The 16,145-nt window shown below is 40.8% G+C and overlaps 1 pseudogene; it reads right to left on the bottom strand.

The window, feature by feature from the left end:
* Positions 1 to 11,277: 11,277 nt before the first annotated feature.
* LOC110540343 (Y-box-binding protein 1-like) lies at positions 11,278 to 12,350 on the bottom strand (annotated as a pseudogene).
* Positions 12,351 to 16,145: the final 3,795 nt, after the last annotated feature.

Here is a 16,145-nt window from a genome sequence, read left to right on the forward strand (position 1 = left end):
TCACATGTGTGCACATACCTACATGAACATACCTATAAAAATAATTTAAAAAATTTAGCAAGATTCCTCGGGCATCAAGATCACCAGCCCTAAACATGGAGAGTGTCACACTTTGCCTTAAAACTATGGGCCAGGTAATATCCTTCAGTATAGAGGCGGTTGCACCATGGACATCTGTTCAAGTCTGGTCGATGACTAACCTAAGTGTGTTTATACTTGCCTTACTTATATATTATTATAATTGTAATTTATTATGACACTTATTTACTGTGTGCAAATGTATGTGTAGCCATGTGCACACATAGATGTCAAGACAATTGGTGAGAGTCGGTTTTCTCCACTCTGTGGGTCCTGGGTATCAAACTCAGGTCATCAGACATGGCAGCAAGTGCCTTTAACTTCTGAGCCACCTTATTGAGCCTATGCTTTCTTTTGACAGAGGATGAATGACTGACCTGGATGTGTATTTTTTTGACAGGGGAACTTCACTCTGGAAGACATAAGTGTGACTAGTTCATATCCAAATTTGCATCTCATGGCCAGCCAGGTATCACCATGCAGACCTATGGTATTTGTAGTTTTATAGCTAGAAATGAGCTCCAGTGGAATGTTAGATTTCCTGGCATGGGCAAAATGTTCATATAATGCAGAAAAGACTAATTCATCCAAAAGCATAAGGCCATTACTATGCTTCATTGTTCTTGAAGGCAACTTAAGAAATGTAGTGTCAGAGATGAATCACTTAATTTACATTGACTTTAGCAGGGATTTTAGGTCATAGATAATACCTGCAGGCAAAAGTTACTTTAGGATTGCTGAAAAGTGTTGCAAAAGTAACACTAGCCATAGCCAACTCTCTTATCTGATAGTTAAGGATTAGGGCTTTAGCTTAGGTAAACAGCACCAGCCTAGGATTCACCAGTGTAAGGTTGGCAGCATGGCTCAGTGGTAGAACACTTCCCTAGAATCCCCCAGTGAGGGACTGGAGGTGTGGCTCAGTGGTATAATGCCTGCCTACAATCCCCAAGTGAGGATCTGGGAGTGTGTCTCAGTGGTTAAAGTACCTGCCTAGAATCTCTCAATGTGGGGTTGGACATATGGATCAGTGCTAGAACAACTGCCTAGAATCCCCCATTGAGGGCCTAGGGGTGTGGATCATGTAAGAGTAATCTGCTTGCATATATGAGGCCCTAGATTCAAATGGCAGTATTGAATAATAAAAAAAAAACAGACAGGAATGTTAACAAATGGTGTTTTTCCACACATCTCTTGTGACACTCTCCACTCTTTGTTTCTCACTGCACAGGGAAATGCTAACTCAGGAACAAAACGGAACTTCCTCTAAAATTGACTATTGAGACAGGGCCTATTACCAAGCTGGTATACTTCTGAAGGCTGTACCTCTCCCCAACTTGCAGTTCAAGGCAGCATAAGCTCTCACTAACATTGCCTCAGGAATTTCAAGCAGAGTCAAACTGTTGTGAAAGGAGGGGCCATCCAGCCCCTAAATGAACTCCTGTCTTCCCCACATCTGGCCTTCTGAAAACAAGAGCCTTGAAAATATAGCCTGTAAGACTATGTGCACTAAGGCATGGGGAAGGGTGTGTGTGTGCTGGATTTGCAGTGTGCTAATGGGAATCTCTGTTACATTAAATCTCCTGATACCCACCCCAACCACAGTATAAATACCTAGCGCTGGGGAATGAGCTGGTTCCAAACCCAAAGCCAAGGTCAGAGAGTGAGAATGAAGTGAAACCTGATGACACACCACATACTAAAGAGGGGAGCTGCACAGGAATGTCTTCTGACCCCAGGTTCTACAGACTCAGGCCTTAAAGGCTTCTGGGTCTAAGATAGGCCTACAGTGGTGCATGGATGTAATCCTAACACTTGAAAGGTAGAGACGGGAATTCAAGGTCATTATTTGAGGCCAGCCTGAACAGCAGCAACAACAAAGGCTGGGGAACAATCTGAGATACCTAGCCACAACTGTGGTGCTTGCCTGTAATTCCAGGTGTAAGGCAGTAGAGACAGACTGATCCCTAGCCAGATGTTCCAGCCAAATCAATGAGTTCCAGGTTCAGTAAGAGGTAGCATCTCAAAAGAATAAGGTGGAGAGTGATTGAAAAGACCTTCAGCATCAACTTTGGCTTTCACCAGTACCTGCACACAATGACACACACACACACACACACACACACACACACACACACACAAATGAAACAAAAACAAAGCCAGGCATGGTGATGCATGCTTGTAATCCCAGCACTTAGCAGACAGAGGTGAGAGGAGCATCTTGAGTTCAAGGCCACCCTGATCTACCAAGTGAGTTTCAGGCTATTCAGGGATATATAGCAAGGCCATGTCTCATAAATATAAAATAAGACCACAGTAGTTTGGGGTAAGTTGCAGGCATGAAGCCCAAGGTTCCATCCCCAAGATCACATAAACCAGGCATGGTGGTATCTGTCTAAAGACTTTTCACTGAAGAGGTAGGGGTGAGAGGATCAGAAGTTCAAGGTCATTCTTTGCAGTGAGTTTGAAGCCAACCTGGGCTAAGGATCCTGCCACAATAGCACTGATTGTCAGATTGAAACATATTTGTCAACTCTCAGGAAGAATGACAATGTAGATTAGGCCTGTCTGATAGTCTGATGGATGCAGAACTGAGAAAACCATCCTCAGAATGGAGGTGAGGTAAAGAGTCCCTCTTGATGGTCCAGCTAAGCAACATTAGGAGGAGCCTTAAAACTAGCTGGAGAATATGGAGCCTGCATCAGGGTCCACATGCATCTGCTGGAGAATGTGTTTGTGCAAGGCTAGGAAGAGAGGGATAGTTGATGCTGCTCTTTTACCATAGCAGATCTCAGAGTATATTGAGGAAATGTTTCTTCCTGGTGACTGCTTTATTCTTGTGAGGATCCCGAGAAAGATCTGACTTCTGGGAGTAACAGTAAGTCATAGAGTCAATGTGTGGAAGTACTCCTGTGGATCTCCAGGATGGTACTCTCAAATCAAGGTTAAAAAGAATCTACCGTCAGGTCTTGGCCTACAGAGCTAAGACATCTGTTTTTTCATTCCTCATTTAAGTGGTAATCTCTCTCTCTGGCATATTCATGTAATTATATTACTGTGTTCCATTTGAGAAAATTTCAACTGTTGTTATTTTACTTTCTTGACCAGAATTTATAGAAACAAAGAAGGCCAGCATCAAACCATCACCTGAAAAACAGGTTAAGGAAATATGGCCATCTGGAGCTGTGCTTGTTGTGAGACCCAAAATGCTCTAAAGGTATTCTATACACGCCTGGTGTTAGTCAAGGTTATTTTGAAAAAAACTAACAGAATCAATTCCTGTCTATATAGAAAGGGTATTTTTTTTTTAGAATGACTTAGAAGGTGTGGTCCAGTAATTTGAACTGTTTATCTATGATGACAAAGTCCTAGAATCAAGTAGTTGCTCAGTCCACAAGGATGGATGGCTCAGTCATCTTTAGTCTAGGCTGAAATCTCAAAGAAGTAGGCTCTATGGCCAGTGATGGAAGGTGCTAGCAGGGTGATAGCAAGCAGCTAAAGAATAAAGGCTTCTTCCTCCATGTCATTATATAGGCTTCCAGCAGAAGGTGTGGCTCAGATTAGAGGTGGGGTTTTCCAGACCAAAACATTGGGTTAAAGGTGTAGCTTCCCGCCCTCCCCCCCGGCAAGATCCAGATTAAAGGCATGACTTCCTACCTTAAATTCTAGATTATGTGTAGCTCTTCCCACTTCAAATTAAGAAAAAAAAATCCTCTCAGGTGTATCCCTCCACTTTTGGGTTTAGTTAATTCCAATGTAATAAAGTTGATAACCAAGAAAAGCCATCACAACCCCAACCTATGTTGATTTGACACACATTTATATTTATGTCATAATTAATTTCAAAATGTAAACAATAACCAGGTCATATTAATACCTAAACATGATATAACTAACTATTCCAAGAACAACGCAAACACATTATGTATTACACCAGGTCATAATTATGCCTAAGGTGAATTAACTATCTTTTGTACAGCTATAAACACATTATAAATTTAGAATAGATGGAAATGTCCCTTGAGAGACATTCTTTTAGTATATCAAACATAAATGTGATAACCATTGATATTCTCTTAATTGATTTACATCACATGGAAAATAAATTGAGGAAAGAAAACACAAATATCTATACAAACATCTTAAAAAACTATGACAAAAACACTCATGCTGCTTGTAATCCTCATTTTTGCAACTGGTCATGTGGCCTATCTTCCCCTACTTCCTCTACCATTGACAATAACCTCAGCAGATTTTGGTGCCTTTTCTCAAGGAGTGAATATTTTCATACCTGACTGGTATATGCCTTTCTCTTCCTGTGTAGATTAGGCTGTTTATAGATTCCCATTTCCTTTAATCACAAGACAATGTAGTAACAAGGGATGGTATGGTATAGCACTGTTATTGCTTTCTTTTTTTCAATAATTTATTTATTTAATCACTTTACATCTTACTTGCACCTCATTCACTTCTCTCCTTTTAGTCCCACCCTTACATCCCCTTGTGGTCACCCCCTTTCCCTTCTCTGAGAAGAGGAGACTTCCCCCCATGGGTACAACTTACCCTGGCACATCAAGCTGCAGCAGGACTGAGTGCATTATTTCCTACTGAAACCAGACAAGGCAGCCCAGTTATGGGAAAGGGATTCAAAGGTAGGCAACAGAGTCAGAGACAGCCCCTGTTCCCATTGTTAGAGGACCCACATGGAAAAGAAGATGCGCATTTGTTACATATGCCTAAGGGGCCTAAGGTCGAGCTCACACATGCTCTTTGGTTGGTGGTTCAGGCTCTGTGAGCCCCCATGGGCCCAGGTTAATTTATTCTGTAGGTCTTCTTATAGTGTCTTTGATCCCTCCAGCTCCCTCAATCCTTCCTCCCACTCTTCTACAAGACGGCCTGAGCTCTACCTTTGTTTGGCTGTGGGTTTCTGTAACTTTTCATCAGCTGATGGATGAAGCCTTTCAGAAGACAGTTATACTAGGCTCCTGTCTGCAAGCATAGCAGAGTATCATTAAGAGTGTTAGGGGTTGTCTCTCTCCCATGGTGTGGGTTTCAAGTTGGGCCAGGCATTGGTGGGCCATTCCCTCAATCTCTGCTCCATCTTTATCCCTGTACTTCTTTGTAAGCAGGACAAATTTTGGGAGGTAGGTTTTGTGGGTAGGTAGGTGTCCCCTCCCTCCACTGGCAGTCTCAAGTGGCTACAAGAGGTAGCCACTTCAGGTCCATATCCCAGGAGTTTCCCCAATCCCAGAGATGGACCCTTGCCTAGAGCCATTGTATTGGGGACATTCAGTAGGCATGTGGGCTTTTTGAATGATAGTCCAGTATTTTGCAAGGTCTGTACCATGATACATCCCCAGAATTGCCTCCAGCCTCTAACACCCTTATTTTATGAGCTTCTGCATCTCTCAAAAAATCTGGCATGGTGTGAAACTTCACTTTCTGGGTATTTATCCAATCTGATTGGACATACTATTAATTATGGAGGAATTAATACCTGATCATGGAATTCATGATTTGATTAAAACAAGATTAGAGTTTAAAATGTTAAATAGTCAATAGAAAGTTTAGAGCTGCAATAAATACTTTTGTGAACCTCCATATGCCTCACTAGCTGACAGGCTGGAGACAGACTTGTGGCTACAGGAAAATTTTCACTCTAGAAATGGCACCATAAATCCTGGCATAAACCTTAAGTATATACAAGTTGGTTCCAATGAATCCAGAATATACTGGGGTTCCCAAGGAATACCTAGTTAAGACCAAATCTTGATGTCAAAAAGTAGAAACAGTTTTGTTGTAATTTCTTATACCTTGTCAGCTTATGACATAAAATATGGTTGTTTTAAATCTACTTTGTATCTTGGAATGTAAAACTAGAGAAATACTTTGGTTAGTGTAAGCTTCTTTTTTCAAAAACCTACTTCATTTAGGGTTCTTAAATACCTCCACCTCCCTTTCAAAGCCCTGTGCCTAGTTTGGAGAGAAAGCAGATTATTAGGGACAAGGGACACAGACCTCTCTAGCTGCTTCCTGCTGGTTAGAGTTGTTAAGTCCTTAGAGCAATACCAATCTCACCAGATACCAGAAGTCCAGAAAAAGAGCAGCAACCTTGAAATGTTCTCTGGAGCTTTTCTCTCTAGGAGCGTCTCAAAGCAAAGCCAAGCAATTCCAAAAAATGAAAAGCGACCTCTCTCTGGGCTCTTAATTGTATGTTCTCTGAGTCCAAACAAGAAACATTTTCCAGCTGTCAAAAACCATGCCCCTCCCAGAGGTAGTTTTCAGCTGGAACACATGCCTTTCATGAGTCTTTTTTTCAGCGGTGGATAAAGCATTTCCACATCCCACACTTGGGACCAAAACAAAAACACATACTCATAACACAACCACGTTTTTAAATTTTATTTATTTATTTGTTTGTTTATTTTACAGTCTTTCTCTCGGTATCCCAGCTGTAGCACTCTCCCTCATCCCCTCTCAATTCTACCCTTATTCTCTCATTCTCTCTGACCTTCTCCAAGTCCACTGGTCCTCCACCCCTTCCCTCTGATCCTAGCCTATCTGGTCTCATTAGGATTGGCTGCATTGTTTTCCTCTGTGGCCTGGTAAGGCTGTTCCCCCCTCAGGGAAGAGGTGATCAAAGAGCCAGCCAACTGAGTTCATGTCAGAGACAGTCCCTGCTCCCATTACTAGGGAACCCTCTTGGACACTGAGCTGCCATGGGCTACATATGGGAAGGAGCTATAGATTATCTCCATGTATAGTCCTTGTTTGGAGTATCAGTCTCAGAAAAGACCCCTGGGCCCAGATTTTTTGGTTTTGTTGTTCTCTTCATGGAGCTCCTGTCCCCTCCAGGCCTTTCTATCTCCCCCTTCTTTCATAAGATTTCATACACTCTGCCCAAAGTTTGGCTATGAGTCTCAGCATCTGCTTTGGGTACCCTGCTGGGTAGAGTCTTTCAGAGACCTTCTGTGGTAGGCTCCTGTCCTGTTACCTGTTTTCTCCCTCTTCCAATGTCCATCCTGTTTGCCTTTCTGAGTGAGGATTGATCATTTTACCCAGCGTCCTCCTTCTTCCTTAGCTTCTTTAGGTGTACAGATTTTAGTATGTTAATCCTATATTATATGTCTAATATCCACTTATAAGTGAGCATATACCATGTGTGTCTTTCTGCTTCTAGGATATCTCACTCAGGATGATCTTTTCTAGATCCCACCATTTGCCTGCAAATTTCATGATTTCCTTGTTTTTCATTGCTGAGTAGAATTCCACCTTGTAAATGTACCAAAATTTCTGTATCCATTCCTCAGATGAGGGATATCTGGGTTGTTTCCAGCTTCTATTACATATAAAGCTGCTATGAACATGGTTGAGCAAATGTCCTTGTGTACTTGAGCATGTTTTGGATATATGCCTAGGAGTGGTATAGCTGGATCTTGAGGAAGCACTATTCCTAATTGTCTGAGAAAGCACCAGACTGATTTCCAGAGTGGTTGTACAAGTTTACATTCCCACCAGCAATGGAGGAGGTTCCCATTTCTCTGAAACCTCTCCAGCATATGTTGTCACTTGAGTTTTTGACCTTAGCCATCCTGATTTGTACAAGGTGAAATCTCAGGGATGTTTTGATTTGTATTTTCCTGATGACTAAGGACATTGAGCATTTCTTTAAAGTGTTTCTCTGCCATTCAGTATTCTTCTATTGAGAAATCTCTGTTTAGCTCTATACCCCATTTTTTATTGAATTACTTGATTTATTGCTTTTTAACTTTGTTTAATTTACTTTATTTCAGTTTATTTACTTTACATCCCAAGGGTGCCCCTTCCCTCCTCTCCTACCATTTCCCCCTCCCCTCTCCCTTTCCCCCCAGAAAAGAGGAGTCTCATCGTTCCCTGTCCCATCAGGACTGAGCATATCCTCATCCCCTGAGGCCAGGCAGCCCTGCCAGGGGAAAGTGATTCAAAAGCAGGCAATAGAGTTAGAACCCCCACAACACACACACACATACACACACATTCACCAGGCACCCCATATGAAGACCAAGCCACCCATCAGCCACATATGCGCAGGGGGCCTAGGTATAGACCATGCATGCTCCTTAGTTGATGTCTCAGTCTCTGTAAGCCCCAATGGGACTAGGCTATTTGTGTCTGTTGGTCTTGTTGTGAGGTTCTTCTCCCCTCCAGCTCCTTCCATCTTTCCTCCAACACTTCCACAGGACCCCCAAAGTTCTGCCCCAGGCTTGGCTGCAAGTCTCAGCATTTGTCTCAATCCTCTGCTGGCTGGAGCCTCCCAGATGACAGTCAAGTTAGGCTCCTGTCTATAAGCATAGCAGAGTATCAGTATTAGTGTCAGGAACTGGCTCTCTACTATGGAGTGGGTCTCAGGTTCGGCCAATTATTGTCTGGACATACACTCAATCTTTTTTCCCTCTTTATCCTTGCACTTTCTGCAGTCAAGGTAACTTTTGGATCAAAGGTTTTGTTGGTGGGTTGTTGATCCCCTTCTTCCGCTAGTCTTGCCTGGCTAGGAGGTGGTCTCTTCAGTCTTCATGTTCCCCCCATTAGGAGTCTCAGTTAGAGTCATATCCTCCCAAGAGCTTACCATGTCACAGGCCTCCATCTTGACAAAGAGATGCCCCCTTAGTGCAATTCTTTTTTTATTAATTAGTTTATTCACTCTGTATCCAGCTTCTTAACTTCTTTAGTTCTTTGTATATTCTGGATATTAGCCCTCTGTCAGATATAGGGTTGGTGAAGATCCTTTCTCAATCTGTAGGCAGTCGTTTTGTTCTGGCAAAAGTGTCTTTTGCTTTACAGAAGCTTTTCAGTTTCATGAGGTCCCATTTATTGATTGTTGATCTTAGAGCCTGTGTTGTTGGTGTTCTGTTCAGGAAGTTTATTCCTGTGCCAATGAGTTCTAGGTTCTTCCCCACTTTTTCTTCTAAGTGATTTAGTGTGTCTGGTTTTATGTTGAGGTCTTTGATCTACTTGGAATTTAGTTTCACAACCATGTTTTAAAAGAAACCAAAACTTCCACTACATGTTCCCCTTTTGATTTAAAAAAAAAAAAAAAAGCTGTTTATTTTTTGTCTAACATTAACCATCTACACACAATAAAAATAATTATGACTTTACATCACATTTTAAATGAGCTGCTTATGTACAATACATTAAAAAAATAGTGAAACAAAACAGCCTTAAATTTCTATCAATATATAATAGTTAAACAAAATTACCTCGTGCCTACATATCCCCATTTTAGTCTAATAAAAGGCTCTTCCTTTTATAATAACAGACTATATGTAATAATAACAATTATAAAAATTTTAGGAAAGATTTACATTTGTATATTTGACACCGTTGAATAAAGTATTCTATTATCTACCAATTTCTAATATCTCAAACAATTAACTTTGACTGTGAGACTATAAATATGTAGTATTCAATCCCATCAGAAACTTAAGAAGGAATAACTTTTACCTAGATACACAGGAAGTGCAGGCAAGCAGCTTCCAAAGGCATAGAAACGACAGAGATATCTGGCTGCCTAGGCAGCCTCTCAAATTTTTCCATAATGTTAGAGCATTACCTTCAGCTTTCTGGCTCAGAATATTAAACAGACTTTTTTGTGAAGCAGGAATTATAAAGGACTTGTCTACCTTTTCCTTGAAAAGCACAGCATCCTGCATCCAGTTTATTTAGTTTTGGACAGTAGTCTGTCTGTAACTGATACAATGGCATTTTCTTACCCAGTGGATAGTTTACCACATATGAACCTTTGATGCTCTTTGAAGTTTCCAGAAGCAGACCTGTCTCATTGTCAAAAAAAAAGCCTTGAATTAATAAAATCTTAAATGCCATATTCTGCACATCTGGGTTTTTTTTTAATACAATCTATCTCTCAATCAACCAATGTATCAATCAATCTTATCTGAATTGTTTGTTTCTGGCTATTTTTTTTTTATCTGTCAATCTAGGAAACATTTTTTGTAATTAACTAACCTGGTATCTAACATTATCATGAATTTGATTGTCTGACTATTAATTTGTATTTCCTAATTATCCTGAACACTTGGTAATAGCATCTTTCAAAATTACTAGAACTAAACATTGCAGTTTTTAACAATTACATAGGTACAATGCCTTAGCATATTTAAGCAAATATAACCTTAAATCTGTACTAATATAAAAAGATCTATATCAGTGAAATACTTTTGACTTATTAATGTTCTTTGGTCTAAAAGCAGATTCAATAATATACCCTTTTACTTACCATTCCTATAACCAGCCCCTTTAAAACAATAGTGAACATCTATCACCCACAGAATGACCAAAAACCATCCACCCCACTCTTGAGATTGGGTGTACTTTTCTTAAATTACTTCCTGCTGATTTGGGATGTAGTTTTTTTTTGGGGGGGAAGGCAAGAAAATTGGGATATTGTCCAGTCTTAATAAAGTTAGCTATAATTTTTGCTGTCAAATTTCTGCATGTTAAGTTCAGAGCTTAACTGAAGGCCTGACTGGAACAGTCTATGATGATGAACGATTAGGTAGGTTTTTTTTTTTTCTTTTTATTTAAGACCTTTATTAATAGGTACTTGCTGTTTGTTGACTTTTTTTTAAAAAAAAATCAAGTTGTAAACTTATGACAAATTAAAAATGAAGTTCTTGTCAATGGCAGGTTCTTTGACCTCCTCACCCCCACCCCCCAAGGGAGGAGCAGTCCTGCTAGGCCACAGAGGAGGACTTTGCAGCCAGTCCTGAAGATACCTGATAAAACAGGGTCAGAAGAGGAGGTCCTCCCCTATCAATGGACTTGGAAAGGGGCAGGGAGGAGATGAGGGAGGGAGGGTGGGATTGGGAGGGAATGAGGGATCGGGACACGGCTGGGATACAGAGTTAACAAAATGTAACTAATAAGACAAATAAAAAATAAAACTTCATTTGTGTTAATAAAAAAATAAAATAAAACAAAATAAAAATGAAGTTCTTAAAAATCTCAACTTTACCAGATATGAAACAATTTAAAAACCATTAAAGGTGTATTGAGAAAAACCAGGCCTTTTTTTTTTTTTTTTCTTAAAAACCACGTGTGTCACTACTAAAAAGAGACATCTTTAGGTAAAAATAATAAAACCCCATGCTGCATAGATAATGCAGATAGTTCTAGTGTCAATGGGCAATGGTCAATGGGCAAAAAGCAAGCACTTAGGTCTTCAGCTCCAATCTTTGTTCATTTCTTATTGCTGGAATTTCATGTTCATTTCTTCTTGTTGGATGACCAAACCGGATGATAGTAGAGATGGTAAACCGGCATTTACTCAGCCCCGCCCTGCTCAGCCTCTGGAGTCGACGAATTCTCAGCTGGTGGATTGGCTGCTTTGGTCTCTTTGCCATCTTGTGGTTTAGGGTTCTCTGGGCGTCTGCGTTTGTAATTGAAGTTGGAACGATACTGTCACTGTCGTTGAGGTGGCTGCTGACCCTGGGGATCATCTCCTTGATTATCCTTGTCCTCTTCATTGCCATCCTCTCTAGGCTGTCTTTGGAGAGAAGGGCTCCTGCGGAATCGTGGTCTGTAACCCCAACACATGTTCTGTCTCACTGGTCTGCCTTGCTCTCCTGCACCGTGGTTGTCAGCACCCTCCATCACTTCTCCTTGCACAGGAGGAGGGTTGGAATACTGTGGTGACGCCCATAGGGTCTCCGCATATAGTAAGGTGGGAACCTTCACCTGCCATAGGGCCGGCGCTGTTGGGCCTGGCCTTCAGGAGCGCTTTCTGACCCCTCACTTTCCCCAACTCTCACTATTCTGGTAATTGAGTGGAGGCCCACTATGACGTGGATAGCGTCTATAATGGGTACGGTCTGTTGCGTATTTACTGCCTTGAACTGGAACTCCTCCAGGGCCTGTAACATTTGCTGCCTCCGCACCCTTTTCGCCTTCAACAACATCAAACTCCACAGTCTCTCCATCTCCAACACTGTGAAGGTACTTCCTGGGGTTATTATTCTTTATGGCAGTCTGGTGTACAAATACGTCTCTTCCTTGGTGTCATTCCTGTTGATGAAACCGTATCGGTTCCTTACATTGAACCATTTTACTGTTCCCAAAAACTTCGTTGCGATGACCTTCTTGTCCCCGCCGGCGGGTGCCACTGATGTGAGGCCACCCTGGCCGCCACTACCCGCGCCGCTGCCAGTGGAGCCGGGCTTGGTGTAGGCGGCTGCGGGGGCGGCGGGCGTCTGCTGGGTCTCCGCCTTGCTGCTCATAGTTACGGTGATGGTGACGTGACTGGGGCCAGTGGTGACGGCTGTGACTCTTCCCTGAGTGTGATGGTGACCAGGCCAGCGGAGGTGGGACTCTCAGGGCTCTCCGCTCTCCACTCCCGCTACCAATCGAACTCAATAGTTGTTTTAAAATGGTCCTGGATGCAGATTTTTGAGGAAAGAGTTATACAGAGGCCAGCTATGAGGTTAGATCAACTGGGCTACTTGTCTTGACTTTTTTGGTCTCTGGTCCTCCTGTTCTGCAAAATATTAACATTTCAAAGGTATTATACATTTTGTATTAATATATAAATGGGGCCTAGAACTGTAGCTCAGTTGGTAGAGGGCTTGCTTACCATGCTGGAGGCCCTGAGTTCAAACAAACAAACAACAAGAAGAAAACGGTGTCGATGCTGGGCCTGGCAGCACAGGCCTTTAATTCCAGGGCTACACGAGAACACCTGTCTCAGATTAAAAAAAATAATAATAATAAAATAAAATAAAATAATATATATATATATGAATGGGCTGTGCACTTAGTACAGTTAAAGATGATTCTCTGTAAAACAAATTTTTATCTATGCTATTTAAAAGAATGGCCATCCTGAGGAATTTGTAGCCAAAGGTTTATTGGTCATGCGTAGCTGAAGTCCTGGCTAGAGACATTTTCACGCCACAGTCAGGCTCATGATTCCATGTGGCAAGATCAGCAAATTGTTATCTATCCTGTTTGGTCTTCTTCATTCTTTCTGTCTGCAGCCAAGATCTTCAGGTCAAATCTGATCTGCATCAGTTTGGGTGGAATACATAGCTTACTGCTTCCTGTTGAGACAAGAGTATATTCTCCTCACCAAGGTAACACATTTCCTGTCTTCAATTTGAAATTAGCTAATCTAATCCATCAGTCCTTTCTAAAATCCAGGATATTTTAGCAGGTGTACGACTTATCTCATTCAAAAAAACTAAACCAATAAATCATTATTTACTCTGTTTTAGAAAGATATTATATTTTCCTTCTGTTTTACGACCATCTTTTAAAAATTATAGTTAGATCTTTATGTAATTGTTTGACCTATAGGATTATATCTGTAACAGGTTTTAAGTTATAATGTCTAAAAAACTGTTGAATTCCAATGGATATACATGCTGCAGCTCCATCAGCCCCAATTAGCAAAAGCATCTCCAAGACAGTCACCATTCCTAGCAAATGTATAACCTTAGAATCATGCTCTCCAGAATTTAAGACAAAAGCTCATTGATAGTCTGAATATGAATCTATGGCATGGTGCATATATGTCAGTTTTCCAAACTCTGTAAATGGAACACATAAGCCACTGTATGACCTTGTCCCAAGGCAACACCAAAAAGAATCTGTAGTTCTATTTTAGCATATAGACTTTCATCCAGTAATTGAACCTTGACAACATACATACAATATCTAGTCTGATCATGTTGTTCTATAGCTGAAGCTTTTGTATGCAGTATCTCAGTGGGCTGCCATTCTGCAATCTCTTTAAGGCTTTGTGGATTTTCCTCATCTGGAACTACCTCTTTTGGTATTACTGTAAGTTCCAGATTGGATTTCTCTAAAGGCTCTGTATTTTGATTAAAAAATTCCTTCAACCTCTGTTCTATGGCCTTTAATTTAGCATCTAATTTATCTGTATTTTCTTTCTTCAAGTCTGTCTTATCCTGATCCCAAAGAGGATATACAAAACTGAAGTCATCACTGAAAAAAATTATTTGTATGCTAAGAGAAACAAACTCAAATGGAATCCAGAAGCACTGTATCACTGTGTCTTCATACATTTTTAACATAGAAAATAATTTTTTTCTTTAATCTCAAAACCTCTCCATAAGGACTTTACTTTCTTAGACCCAGATTCCCTTCTAGACCCTACCAACTCAGATGCTTAAGATGTCTTCTCAGCTTGTTTATGGCTCTTGCTTTCCTCAAGGGATCCTGACCCCTCTCCAACTCTGGGAAGTTATTTGATCTATAAGTGTTTTCTTCTCAGGCCAGCAAGAGCCCCTTCTAAAAAGGATTTATTTTCTTGCATTGACTAGGAAAGACTGACCTGAAAAGCTTGCTTGTGTTAAAGAGTCACTTTTTTTATTAGCAAGGATTTCCTAAAAGAACTACCTCTCTGGGGTATGGATTTTTGTTTCTCTGTAGCTGGCTGGAGGCTTTGCTGCTCTGTGGGTGGCAGGGAAGAGGTTTGTCTAATCAGGAAGCTGTGAGCTCTTGCCTTCAGAAACTATGTTTGCCAATCATTAGGTCTTACTACAAAAGCCTATATGCCACAAAATTCGAAAATCTAAAAGAAATGGACAATTTTCTAGATAGAGTCCCTCTAACAAAATTAAGTCAAGATCAGGTAGAAAGATTGAATAGTCCTATATCCCCCAAGGAAAGAGAAGCAGTCATCAACAGTCTCCCTTCCAAAAAAAGACCTGGGCCAGATGGATTCAGTGCAGAATTCTACCAGACCTTCAAAGAAGTGCTAACTCCAATTCTCCTCAAACTATTCCACAAAATAGAAACAGAAGGCACATTACCAAACTCATTCTATGAAGCCACAGGCACCTTGATACCTAAACCACACAAAGACCCAACAAAAAAAGAGAACTTCAGACCTATCTCACTTATAAACATTGACGCAAAAATACTCAGTAAAATACTTGCAAACTGAATCCGAGAACACATCAACGATATCATCCACCATGACCAAGTAGGCTTCATCCCAGGCATGCAAGGGTGGTTCAACATATGGAAATCCATCAATGTGATCCACCACATAAACAAACTGAAGGAGAAAAACCACATGATCATCTCCTTAGATGCCGAAAAAGCATTTGACAAAGTCCAACACCCATTCATGTTTAAAGTCTTGGAGAGATCAGGGATACAAGGCACATACCTAAACATAGTAAAGGCAATATACAGCAAGCCTATAGCCAACATCAAACTCAATGGAGAGACACAACAACACTGAAACCAGGGAAAAGGCAAGGCTGCCCACTCTCTCCATATCTCTTCAACATAGTACTTGAAGTCATAACTAAAGCAATAAGACAACTAAAGGCTATCAAGGGGATACAAGTTGGAAAGGAAGAGGTTAAAGTGTCACTATTTGCAGATGATATGATAGTCTACATGAGCGACGCCAAAAATTCAACCAGAGAGCTCCTTCAGCTGATAAACACCTTCAGCAAAGTGGCGGGATACAAAATCAACTCAAAAAAATTAGAAGCCCTCCTGTATACCAAAGACAAAAGGGCAGAGAAAGAAATCAGGGAAACAACACCCTTCACGATAGCCACTAATAACATAAAATACCTTGGGGTGACTCGAACCAAGCAAGTGAAAGACCTGTTTGAAAAAAACTTTAAGTCTCTGAAGAAAGAAATTGAAGAAGATATCAGAAGATGGAAAGATCTCCCATGCTCATGGATTGGTAGGATTAACATTGTGAAAATGGCCATTCTGACAAAAGCAATCTACAGATTCAACAAAATTCCCATCAAAATACCAACACAATTCTTTACAGATCTTGAAAGAAAGATTCTCACCTTCATGTGGAGAAACAAAAAAACCCAGAATCTCCAAAACGATCCTGTACAACAACAGATCATCTGGAGGTATCTCCATCCCTGATCTCAAGCTGTACTACAGAGCAACAGTAATAACAACTGCATGGTATTGGCATAGAAACAAAAAGGAGGATCAATGGAACTGAATAGAAGACCCAGAAATAAACCCACACACCTATGAATACTTGATTTTTGACAAAAAAG

This window comes from Meriones unguiculatus (genome assembly GCF_030254825.1).
Source record: "Meriones unguiculatus strain TT.TT164.6M chromosome X unlocalized genomic scaffold, Bangor_MerUng_6.1 ChrX_unordered_Scaffold_30, whole genome shotgun sequence".
Taxonomy (NCBI): Eukaryota; Metazoa; Chordata; class Mammalia; order Rodentia; family Muridae; genus Meriones; species Meriones unguiculatus.